Genomic DNA, 13,111 nt, shown 5'->3' on the forward strand with positions numbered 1-13,111 from the left:
TGGCCGCCGTGTCACATGGCACTCCCAGGCCGTGTGGAGTGCCATGCCCTGGGGATCCCTGCATTCCACCCAGCCCCTTCCTGACGGTTTTGGGTGGATGGCTATCGTGGCTATAGCCAGTGTGTGGCTAACGTGGGTTGTCTGGAGGTCAATATTCCAAACCACACCCCTGTGCACACGACAAGTGGACCTGCCAGCTTATGGGAGTGTCTCCTCCCCTACCAGTTAAGCTATTTTCCAAGTTGGTAGCACCAATTAGCATTGCCACCAGCACTACATGGGACCCTGCTGGAGAGCGTCACCGACACCTGGCGCTGTCAGTCTTCCTAATTTTCTCCGTCCATGTAAATCTCAGCTCACTTTTGAGTTCCGCAAAAATATTCGACTGAGATTGCATGAAGTCATGGGTTAACGTAGAGAAGGCTGACCTCTTTAAAACATTGGGTCTTTCCATTGGAGCCCACGGCCTCTTGCTGTTTATTCAGATCTGCCCCTAAATCTCCTATCAGGGTTTTCCATTTTTGGTTGTTTAATTCCTAAATACCTAAGGTTTCTGTCCCTACTGTAACAGGCACCTTCTGAAAATTTATATTCTCTAACTGATAATGATTGGTAAAAATTAATGTTATTGACTTTTGTAAGTCCTATATGTCCAACAGACGTAACCCAATATGTCTGTTGATTCTATTGGCTTCTTTTCTAGATAGAAAATTCAATGAGGAAAAACCTCAGAGGCTCACTAAAAATGAAGCTGAGAAAAACCCAGTTCTTTTTCTAGATTGAGAACAGCTCATGCTGGAACACACACACACACACACATACATGCACACCCATGCACACACACGTGCACAAACCAATCCCCCTTCTGTCCTGCAGAGTCCTGTGGCTCCCTGGCACCACGGCACACGGCACACTCCTGTCAGCTGCACACGCTGAGACACGGTGTGGGCTCCCACACTCCAGGAGCTCAGGTTGGCTGGGGAAATACGGCATGTGTTCGAGGAGTCATGGTAGCGAAGGGAAAAATTCTGCCTGTGTTTCTTCTTCCAGCCTCAGCGTCTGTCATCTCCTTTCTCTTCCTGGAGTGGCCAGGGTTGGGGGGCTACCAAATTTAAAAGGCAAAAGCAGACCGAGTCCCTGGGTCCTGGTGGCAAATGTCTCTGATGGACACGCATTCCTCTGCGAAGTAAACTGTCCACCCCAGGTCCTCCTTGAGGCGTTACAGGCCAGGGGAAGGACCAGACAGAGACCTGAGCTCCTGCCCTTGCCCCAGGCTGATCGGTAGCCTCGGGGACACCTCGCCCTCTCCAAGCCCCAGTTTCCCCATTTACAAGGAGGCTAGATGTCTTTCAGACCCTCTCTGCTGAAGCTGGAACCTCCACTCCACCCCCAAGGTGGCTGGCTCCACACTCTGACCCCAGGAGCACAGGCCCTTTGCCAGCAGAGCTCACGGAACAGCCAAGACCCCCACGCCCCTCGGCTTTTGTATCAGGTCCTGTTTGGGGGGAAAAGATCCTAATTTCTGTGGGAATTGGGTCCAGTGAAACATGCACTTGCCCACAGTGGTTTTCTCCACACTTGAGGCAAAGCAGGAATGTGAAATGGGGCAGCTCCTGAGACACACTGCTCCCACAGGACCAGGGACTCCAGTCCTGGGTGTGGATGTGCCAGCAGAAAGAGATGGGCCGCACACCAAGCCCATACACCGTGCTCACAGCAGCACGACCCACAAGAGCCAAAGGCAGAAACAACCCGAATGCTGTGGACCGATAAATGGGTAAGCAACCTGTGCTCTTTCCATACAATGGAATATTACTCAAGCATAAAGAAGGAATGAGGAATAAGGCACTAGCTCGTCTAGGGCATGGCCGAAACTTCAAACCTGCTGAGTGACGGAAGCCAGACACAAAACTGCACGTGTGTGACTCCATTGTTATAAAATGTCCAGAACAGGCAAGTCCATAGAGACAGAAAGTAGGTCCGTGGTTGTTAGGGGACCGGGGGAGAAGGGGACAGAGGGGTGGCAGTTAAAGTGTATGGAGTTTCTTTGAGGTGATGAAATGTCTGAAAGCCAGACTGTGGTGATGGTTACACAACTCTGGCGACACTGAAACACTGAACTGTGCACTTTAAATGATGAGTTTTATGAAACGTAAACTATTCCTCAACAAAGCTGTTTAAAAAGAGAGAAAGTGCATGCTGGGAAGAAGGTGATGATGGCACACAGGTCCTTACACGGGTGGGGAGGGGTGGCCCTGGAGACCGGGAAGGGAGTGCTTCCTCTGCCCAGTGTTGCAGGGTGAGGGTCCCCCAGCTTTGTGCTCAGTTGCCTTCTGCCCCCTCCCTTTCCTTCCCTTTTCTTGCCTTCCCCTTTCCAGCTCTGTTGGCCCGGGATGGCAGTGACACTAGGCTTTATAGGTCCCCATTCCAGCCGCAAAACATCCCAGGTGCTCAGCAGCCCTTAGAGGGAGCAGGAGATGAGAGTGAAAATGTGAAGGAGGAGAAAAACTCAGACTCTAACTGCTTGGGGGTCGGTGAGTGGAGGCGGCCGTCCCTGGGGCTCCACAGAAAGCATCCTCACCCTGCAGCCCGTTTTCCTTTCCCAGAGATAATAACACTGGGGAGCAGAGTATCTGCCAGACACCTGAAGATGGATGACCAGTGTTTGCTGGGTAACAGTTTGTGTCAGAGTCAATTGGAATTTATGTCTCGGGAGGCAGATAAGCCGCTCAGAGCTCCCTGCCTTCCCCGGGCTGGAGGAGTTGGGCCAGTGCAGCTGGCAGCAGACAAACACAGACGGGTCTCCCTAGAAGGACCCTGCTTGTCCACGCGTGTCCTCTTTTTAATATCTTAATTGAGTCTACAAACCCCAGAACACTGGGAGACAGCGAATTTTGCAATGTCCTTCTCCCGGTTTGCCCAGGAGATGTCACCTTCTGAAAACTCAGGGAACACAAACCAGGAAGCAGGTGTTTGGGGTGGCTTTGTGTGCTTGTGTGGTTCTTGTTGTGCTTCGTGTGTATTTCTAAAGCTTGTGAACAACCTGGTTCTTTAGACAAGAAAAATCCAGGAGCGTGTTCTCGCCTAAGTTCAGCTAAAGCCTCTGACTCCTTTAGTTCCCGGGGACCAGAGCACAGTCTGCTTGGCGCTTGATTTAAGCACGCTGACACGAGCTGCCAGCTCGCAGCACAGTGGTGAGGCTGGATTGGGACTGTCATGTACAATGCAAGGAACGAGCAGTGGAGGGACGGAGCCGTGCTGAACGCACACGTCACCCGCTCTGGGGCTCTGTTCCCAGATCCATTGTGCGAACATATTTACTCTGCATAAGAGAATGGGATGAGGCTGCCCACGACATTTGTTCATGGCAACGGATTTCATTTTTAAACTTGCATTAGGGCAGGATTAACCTTGCCGAAGGGTGTCTGGGTGTGGGTGGAATACATAAAACTAATCCCGGATACACATTGCTATGGGAGAAGCACTGGGTGCAATGAAATATTTATTATACATTAAGTACCTTCTCCTTGGCCTCCCCCATCCCCAGGCAGACACCTCATGCAGTGGCTTCTCTGCCCAGTGGAGTGGGATGCAGGGCCCGAGGCTTGAGCCTGGACACACAGCTCCTCCTTCCATCCTCCCAGCAACCTTAATCCTGCTCATCCCGGTGACAAGAGATGGCCATGGGCAGGTGGTGGGTTGGCAGACTCATGTAAGCACATGCACATGGCCGTTGCCTGGCTTCCTTCTCACCTTCTACCGAGGACAGTTGTCTGGAAGGCAAAGAGAACCAAGCGATAGTCACAGTAGAGTCACAACCATCCAGCTCTGTGACCTGAGAGACAGAGAGTAAGAACCAGTACTCCTAGTGAAGAATCCCAGGGAAGCCTCTGATTGGCTGGCTACCTGCCAATCATTATGATGAAGGAAAATTGGGATGGAGCTTCCACGCCACCATAGGGGATATGACCAGGGCTCAAGCAGGCTGACCAACTCACTGGTCTCTTCTGCCTTGAACTGTCCCAATTGCAGCAGTCAAATTTCCATGTCCCAGAAACCCTTCGGTCCTGGGCAAACCAGATAATTGTTACTCTAAGGTCAAGAATCCACCTAGAAATTTCCAAATCTGATTAGTGAATTGGGTGATCAAGTTAGAACCTGTTTCTCAAGCATTTCATTTGAGCAATTTCCTCACAGTGTTTTAAGAAGAGACATTTCAAAAGAAATGACAAAGAAGAACTAAAGCAAGGTCAGAGGGCATCCTGGGCGTTTTTCAGAACACAAACCCCCACGTCACCTCCTGGTTAAACCAAAACCATGTTGGGGAACCCCTGCTGGTCCCCAGCCTCTCAGGGGCACAGGTTGCTCTTGGCAGTGTTGCCAACGTGAGCTGCGCAGTTAACCTGTGGGGTCACACACACTTTGCTGTCAGCACTGTCTCCTCCCTAGAAGTTCTAAGAAAAATCAGCAAAGTGCTCACAACAGCTCCCATCCTGGAGAGGGTCCTGGCTCCCAGGACAGTCGACATCTAGTTATTTAAGTTCCCTTCCCCTCAGGACAAGGCCTGAGCAGCCCCCAAGACCGGCACAGACTGCAAGGAGAGGGCGTTTGGGCCGCCCCGGTCCTTGTGAGCCTCCTGATGGCAGGAGCGGCCCTGGATGGCAGTGCTCGGGTCACCCGGGCACACTTCAGACACAAGGGATGAAGCGTGGATGGCACACTGCTAAAAGCACATTTCAACCCTCTATGACGTAGAGAATATCCACGATGGCTTAATAGTAGGTGGCGCTATTGAGTGTTGGCTGGGATGGCACCAGTAACCCATTACCTTTCTTCATCTTCCCAGGCAGGGGTGAGGACACCTTTCGTTCTGCTTTTTCCCTTGGAGGAGCCTGAGGCACTGGGCACCTGACCATAGCTTTGCAAGGAGGGAGATTCCTGCCTTTTCCACGACACAGCTCCTGTCCCCTGATGTCCAACTTAATCTCTCTGGTTTAGCTCAGCTAAAAGGATGCAAACTTGATTAAAATAATATACGTTTTCCCATAAAGACTGAGACGCTTAACCTTTCAGAGAGGGCTCCCCCTTCTTTCTGAACACACATCACTACTGAAAGATGGACGGCTGGATCAGAGAGCTAACTGATTAAATCCAGACGCGTGTCCCTGACCCTAGGCCACGACCGCAGCCCCTCCCGCCTCCCCCAACCCCCCAGGCTGACAGAGAGCCACCTGCAGGCTGCATGTGGGGTTCTGGACCGTTACCAGACCCCACCCTCCAATGCTGGCTGGTTTTGTTCCTGGAGGTTCAGGTGGTGAGGTCCCTGCCTGCCCGCCCTTCCCTCCCTGCTCTCTGCAGGGCAGGCAGTGTGGGGGGAGCATGGGCCACTCTGCACTACCCTGGAGATGCCAGCGATGGGTGTGGCTGGGGCCGAAAGCAGTCAGCCCTCCTGGGTTCCCACCCCGGCCACCTCAGCATGGCCCTGCCCTGTGCCATGGCTGCAAATCCAGACCTTGGGCCTCTAAGCTCTCAGGCCCCACACGCTTCTCACTGTTCTGAGGAAGGAGGGAGGGGTTGAGCGTTTGCTTTGTCACCAGAAACATGAGGAAGATGAAGGGACTGCTCCTGCTCCTGGCGGCCCTTGGGGTGCTCTCGAAGGTCCTCGCTCACCTGTGACAAAGCCGAGGCTGTGCCGGGAGTCACCGTGGAGCCCTGGGACCCTGCCTGTGAGGTGCCTGCCTGGCCCTGTGGCCTCATCGCCTCAAGCCCCATCTGAGCTTCACGACGAGTTCAAATGTCCCCTTGCCTATAAACCGGATGACTGGACACACTGGAGAGGGAAAGGGCCCCTAGAATGTCACCAGCTGTTACAAGATGCCCACCAGCACAAATGGGGACTGTCCTGGCACCCTGCATGGGCCCTTCTGTCCACAGATCTCAGGTGGGAGCTTGTTCATTTGGTGGTGACACTGCGATGTAAGGACTTGGAGCATGCTGACCTGTGACAAGCCTCAGAAAGGAAAGAGCGGGTGCCCAGAGGTTGCCGCCTTAGGAATGGTCACCAGGATGAAGCCCTTCCCCCGAGGCGCCCCTGACCAGGGTCTTGCCTCCAGGGACAAGCGGGGACAAATCAGGGCACACGTCCATGCTGACCTCCCCCACTGGGACAGGCTCCCGGAAGGGCCAAGGGCACCATCAGCCCCCTTTAAAGGGGGAACAGGCTCAATCCGATTTTTTCATCACGAAGAGCCGCCCTCAGGTCCCCAGGGTCGCCTGGCCCTGGGCGGTGGAGCCCCAAGTCACCATTGGAGGGCGCGGTTGTCCTCGCCCGCTGCAGAGAACTGCTTCTCCGCTGGCCCCGTGGGGCATTCCTCCTGAGAGCAGCCCCAGGGAACTCATTTTGCCGACTACAGGTAATTCAGCCGCACAACCACGGAGTCGGAGTACGTGTTATGTGATGATTAATCCCGGACCCGGAGGGTGTTTTTCACCTTCAAAGCTCCCCTCAGCGGCTCGTTAATCATTGTGCCCGCCCCCTCCGCTCCCCCACCTACCCTCTCGCCCGGGGTTAAGGGCTGGTCCTCTCCCCGAGCAGGGAAACTGAGCCAGGTGCCTCCCTGCCGGTCCCCTGGCCACACACAGGACGGTCCCCTGGCCACACACAGGACGTAGCCCCAGTGGGGCACGCTCAGGGGCCGGGCACCTCGGCCCTGTGGCCTCTGCTTGCTGGCTGCTACAGCCTCGCCCGGGCACAAATGCCACATCAATAAAAATGTTATTTTAAATGAAAAGAAAGCCGCCCAGCTCTGCTGTGCTGGGGCAGGGCTGTCACCGAGTGCCTTTTCATTGGCTTTTGTTCTTCTCTGGTACCTGCACATTTTCAGCTTGGAACGCTGTCTGCCTCACCATTTTCTTCACCAACAGTTAAAGCCAAGTGCTGCTTGCCTGTCACATGCCTCCCTCCCCACTGGGGCAAAGCTGCCATAAATACAGCACATCCTGCTTGGCATTCAAATTATTGTGAAAGTTTGAGGCTGTAAATAATATTCTCACGGTGCTCAAGACAGAATTATTATTATTTTTCCCTCAGCTCTTGGAACGGGTGATAAATTAAACATTTCTTTTGCTTGCACCCCTCCCCCCCTCAGCTGACATACACTGTGGAGCTGACGGCTCTGTACCTGCCACCAAGGACTAAAGGTGAGCTGTGTGCGGTGGCGAGGCCAGGGGAGTTAGGTGCCCGGGGTGAGCTGAGGGAGGGGGTGCGGTCCAAGCATGTGGGTGAGGGAAGCACTGGTGTCCATCAGGCGTCTCTTTGATGATTTCTGTGGGCAGCTTCCCATCATGAACAGTTTATCCACCGAGCTCAGAGGTTGTGTTACCCAAGCTGGTCATTTTACACAGGGGAAACTGAGGCAGAGAGGAGGTTTCTGGAGTGAGCCTGGCTTCTTGTACACTGTTCTCCAGTCAGACCGGAAGAGCCCCCAAGCGGCCTCCCCCAGGTCCTGGGAAGTGATGTTTCTGCAGCGGGGTTCTGGGCAAGCGGGGTGGTGGGAACAGCCGCCCTCCCGGGGCCCTTCCTGGCAGGAACGAGGCCATGGGCACCTAGGATGGAAAGATCAGCTGGCCTCGCTCACGCCTCTGTGTGATCTCGACAAACTTCTCAGCATCTCGTTTCCTATAAATGAAGACGACAACAGTCGACATCACGAGGCCACGGGAGGGTTAAGTGTGGTAACAGCACAGAAGCGCCGCACAGGGGAGCCACGCTGCCTGACGGCCACCCCTTCTCCCACAGCAGCAAACTGGGTCCCCCCAGGCCCCTCTGCTCAGGCTCATGGCTACCTGCGGGAAGCAGCCAACAGGAGGTCCCAGCCCCAAAGCAAGCCTTGGGAGCACTTCTCAGGCACCGTCCCACTTCTGCACGCTGCCCGTCCTGGGCCCGCCTGACTTTGGACCCAGCGTGCCTCCCTGCACGTGCCTGAAACCTCACCTAAGCAATTGTCCCTGCCCAGCACGGACTCCCCCGGGCTCCCCGTAAGGGATACAGCGTCCATCTGGGCACAGGCGACCTCATCACAGGTTCCTACCCTGGCAGGTGCCTGTGAACCTTGTGCAGATGGTGGGTGGCCAGGGAGGAGCGGTGAGCAGAGATTAGGAAGAGGGCAGAGAGCCTGAACACTAGGCCGGTCAAGGAGTCCTCACCCGTCACACCTTTTGTCACAAATGTCCTGACCCTGCCCTTGCACTTGTAAGATCTGATTCTGGACCTTGAAGAACACGGAGACCCTCCTGCACAAATGGGGAAACTGAGGCACTGGGTGAGAAACTGATTGACCAGGCTGCCTGGTGAGATGCAAGTGGACGGAGTGCCAAGCTCCCAATTTCTGCCAGGAGCCCATCCACCCAACTGCCTCCTGGGGACGGGGCCACCCGTGGTCCTGGGGAAAGTCACCCTAGGCCGAGGGAGGCAAAGGAGCCCTCCTCTCCCTCTGCCCACACACTCTGCCTCGAAGTGCTGACCGCAGGCCTGGCTGGTCCCTAATGACAAGACACTGATGAGGCTCCCGCCCTGACCAGTCACTGGCTTGGAGCCTGGGTCCCCGGTGACTCAGATGCACTTGGGTTTGTGAGACGTGGCCTCCTGGTCAGAGGCAGGGCCGGGTACTGGGCTGGGGTGGGGGGCTCTGCTGACAGTTCCTAGGTGATTGCTGACAGTACACAGGCTCATCTATCCCTTTCCCAGCTCAGAACCCCCGCTTCCCAAACGGGCCTTTGCTGGTGACGTGGCCTCCAGTGCCAAACCTGCTCCCCTCTTCTGGCCAGGACCACTGACCGGCAGAGGCACTTCTGAAAGCCCACTGCTTAGTTGCCCCAAATGTCACCGTTGGGGGGCCCAGTGGAAGGGTGGCTGGACCACTTCTCAGGGATAGGAGCCATGGTTGGCGGCACCGGCTGGGTGGGCAGGAGCAGTGCCTTGCGGTGTCTGACTTCTGTCACAGCTGAGGAACCAGCAGTGTGTGGGGCCGGGGGGCACCATCACATCACACCCCAAGGTCCCCCAGGGGCCCCGTGTCAGCAGGTCCAGGAGCGCCCCGGCCCTTCCCGCCCCACCATCTGCAGCTTCCGCCTTCCCCAGCAGGAGCCCAACTCCATTTGTTCTTAGATTCCCAGCCTCCATTTTGGCATTAAGAAGTCCTCGACGAATGAAAGGACAATTTGCAAATATGGCCTTAGACTTTTTCTTGGGCCTTGAGTGTGTCAGTTCTACAAGAGTCAAGTGCTGGGTGCTGTTGGGGGTCAGAAACGGGAAGAAATGTGATCCCCAACCCTGAACCCACAGTCCCTCTGGAGAGCTCCTCCTGGCTGGAGCAGAGATGGGGATGGAAAGGCCCCACCTCGTCACGCTCAGCTGTGCGTCTGCGCCAAACTTTCCACCATCCTCGGAGGGAGACCATGCACTCACAGACACGCGTCACACGGCGCACGCACCACCCCCCCACTTCTGTGTGCACGCCCTCCTCCGGGGCCCTGCACCGTTAGGTAAGGCCCGGTGTCTGCCTCAGGACGACACCATGTGCCCAGGAGCCTGGCCTCCGGCTGGGTTCTCAGATCCTCCCCGCTCTGCTCTGTGCAGGCGCCCGCCATCTGTCTCCCAGGAGGCTGGGGGCGGGCAGGCTCTGACAACCACCCACATGTGTGCAGCTTTCAGAACGCTCTGCCAGGTCCGGCACTTCCTCCCTCCAACTACCTCTTGCGGAGGCAGGCTGGGAGTCCCTGACTGTCAGAGGAGGGACCCTGAGACCTCAGGAAGGGGGAGGGAATGAAGCTGTGAGTTCTGGTCAGCTGCCTGTGTGTGTCAGGACCCCCAGGCAGAGTTCTTAAGTTCAGATGCCAGCGTCCCCCTGAAATCTGCCTGCCCTGAGTCTCGGGGGCACGGCCAGCAGGCCAGAGGGCTTTGGCTCCCTTGGAATGTGCTAGAAGACTTCCTGCCTCGTGGCCCCCGGGGACAGCCTTGACTTCAAAGTGCCCAACGTGGCCCACACGGCACCTGCAGCTGGCCTCGTCCCTCAGGCAGCTCCGCGGCCATCCGGGCAGTTGCGACACTGACGCTGGGCTGGTGGATCCCCAGCCTGGAGGACTCAGCTCAGCACTGGAAACCCCCCTCCACTACCCACCCTCACCCCAACCAGTCCCAGGCCGTCCTCCACTTGTCCACCTTCAGTCCCACAAGTCCCTCCGGCTGCCTTCCTCCTCGTGGCCTGGAAAGCTGTCCTGCTCCACTGTCCCTTCCACTGGCCTCCAGCAGGGCAGACAGGGCGGCTGACGGTTCCGTCTCACAGAGGACAGACCTTCGTGAAGGCCACCGATAGCAAGCCCGGTGCCACGGCTTAGCCTCAGCTCAGCTGGCTGCCGGCCCCCCACGCCTGCTGGAAGCCCCTCCCCAGAAGGCAGCGTGGAGGTCACGTCCCACCCCGACTGCTCCTGGCCTCCACCACCTGCTTTGGCTGTCCCCACCCGTGTGTGGCAGGACAGTGCTGGTACTTGGGGCCTGTCGGGACAGAGCCAGGAGAGCAGTTTCCAGGCTCTCGGCCTCATGTGGGAAGGTGCTGGCTCGGGTAGTAAATGGCCATCAGCTGTGACTGGTTGGCCATCAGCTGTGGCCAGTGAGCCAATTAGCCACTGGTATAACTGCTGTGGCTGCGCTGGTTGGTGGGCTGGCAGGAAGAAAAGCGGACGGCGGATTGCAGATTGTGTGGATCCTACTTCCTGTGTCTCCCCCAGCCGCCAGCAAGACTGGGGTGCAGGAAGAGCCCTTGTTGGGGTACTGGCAGATGTTTGCTTTTGCGTCTGGACCAGCCGCCATCAAGAATATATAGTGGTATGACTCCCCTACCTGTGGCTCCGTGGGTGCTCCTTTTTGGCCTCACCGTGTCCTGCGTTCTTGTGTGGGGAGAGGGAGCTGAGTCCCCGCATGACAGGGTGTCATGCAGGGTGTCATGCAGGGACACTGGTCCTGCTCCCCACACAAGAACGCAGGACATGGTGAGGCCAAAAAGGAGCACCCACGGAGCCACAGGTATGGGAGTCACACCTCTGTAGTCTCGCTGGCGGCTGGTTAGAGACACAGGAAGCAGGAGCCACATGATCCGCAACCTGCCGTCTGCTTCTCTGCCAGCCAACCCCACTTGTTAACTGCACTCCGCCGTGCTAACTGCAATCTGCTCTTGCAGGCTCAGCCACCGTCTTCTTGCTAGCCCCCCTTTTTCTGCTAGTGTAGCCACAGAAGTTATATTAGTGGCCAATGGCTCACTGGTTACAGCTGACGGCCATCTACTACCCGAGCCAGCACCTCTCCACGTGAGGCCGAGAGCCTGGAAACTGCTCTCTGGGGCTGTCTCCCCACGCAGGGCCTGTCCAGCCCAGCTCCCCGGGGCCCCGAGGGCTCCTTGCTGACCACAGACAGGCCTCCTTGGGGCCGTCTCCTGGCAGCGTCTGCCCACCGGGTTCCCAGCTGTCCTGAGTCCACTCAGACCCACACACACGGTCAGTCGGGCCACAGCATCTCTGAACACCCAGGATGTGGAACACCACAGTTCCATTAAAAGTCACTGTGACCAAGAAGTACGTCTCCGTGGTGAACAGGTGGACCGGAGCCCTTGCTTCCTCGTTTGGTGGGGTGGAGGGAGCAGCACTGCCTGGCAGAGCTTTGATTAAAACTTGTGCTAAGTTCACGAACTCGACGGCCAGTCATCGACTTGGTGCACCAGGCACTGGGAAACGAGCGTGGAGACAGAGAGACGCCCTGCCCTGCGGCGCGTAAGCCTGGTGGGCGCAGAGGTTTCATCCAGCGGCCCCGGAGGTGGAGGCAGCTCTCTCTCTACACGGCTGGCTTCTCCCCGGCTGAGTGAGGTTACAGGGAACCTGCTTACTGGGGACCTTCCTGGGGACCTCGCCATGTGTCCGTGCCTCAGAGGGCCCTGGACACTGGCCTCGGGACCCGCGTTTGGGGGGACAGGCCGCTGGGGGAGGGGATAAGGAAGAAAGGAGAGTCCATGCTCTCTGTCGTCCATGCTCGGATGTGACCCGGGGCCTGGGGCTGGCGTGGGGTCTTCACCGGAGCAAAGGCTGCTGGACGCCAGAGCCTGGAGACCTGGGTTCCAAGCCCCACTTCTGCCACCTGCAAGTAACGCTGGCGCAGGAAGGACGGTTCACGGAACATAAGCACATAGTTCTCTGTCAACCTGGTCTTTAAACAAGCCTCCAATTCATACCGTGCTATTAATTACAGCGGTTTCATGTGGCGCATAATAATGGAGGTGCTCACACGCTGATCAATTATGAATGAACATTGACTCTGGACACAGTGGTGAGGCTTTCCTGGCACAGGCAGGGCTGCCCAGCGGCTGTGGCACCAGCACAATGACTCATCTCCCCCCGGGGACATTCTGGAAGCCCGGCCTGTGTGCTCTGTCCAGGGCACAGCCCACGGTGCAGTGTGGCGGGCACCCGGTCCCCCTGGGCCATCTGGCAGCGGCAGCCCGACAGCCGGGGCCAACCGGATAGGGCCACCGTGTGCTGCTGTGCCAGTCTCGCTTCTTTCACTTGGTCTTTGCCTGGATGGAGTGATGGCCTGAGTCAAGAAGACTGCGGTTTGGAGCGTCCTGGGTAGGAAGCGGGGAGGCTGCGAAGGGGCAGGCAGCCCAGATGGGCCCAAGGGAGATGTCGCCACGCTGTGGGGCCCGTGAAGAAAGGCCCGTGCCTAGAGAAGACCCACGCACCAGCTCGCATTCCATGCCACCGCCGGCTCAGCTGTGAAACTGCCCACAGGGAGGTCCTGCACCACTTGGGTCTTACCTTCACTACCCGTCAATGGCAGGGCGAAATTATGTTTCTGAGACCCTTTTCTCCTCTTAAAGTTTCAAAAAATCAACAAGAATGACAAGAGTCCACGAGGACTGCCCCCAGTGCCATTTTTCCTGGCATTCATTGCTTAGAATTTAAAATGGGCTTCCGTAAAGCTTTCCATTGTTATGTATGTCTGTGTCTCTGTGTGTCTCTGTGCATAAGCACGTGTGTGTGTGTGTGCGTGCGTGTGTGTGCACGTATG

Source organism: Rhinolophus hipposideros (genome assembly GCF_964194185.1).
Source record: "Rhinolophus hipposideros genome assembly, chromosome: 11".
NCBI lineage: Eukaryota > Metazoa > Chordata > Mammalia > Chiroptera > Rhinolophidae > Rhinolophus > Rhinolophus hipposideros.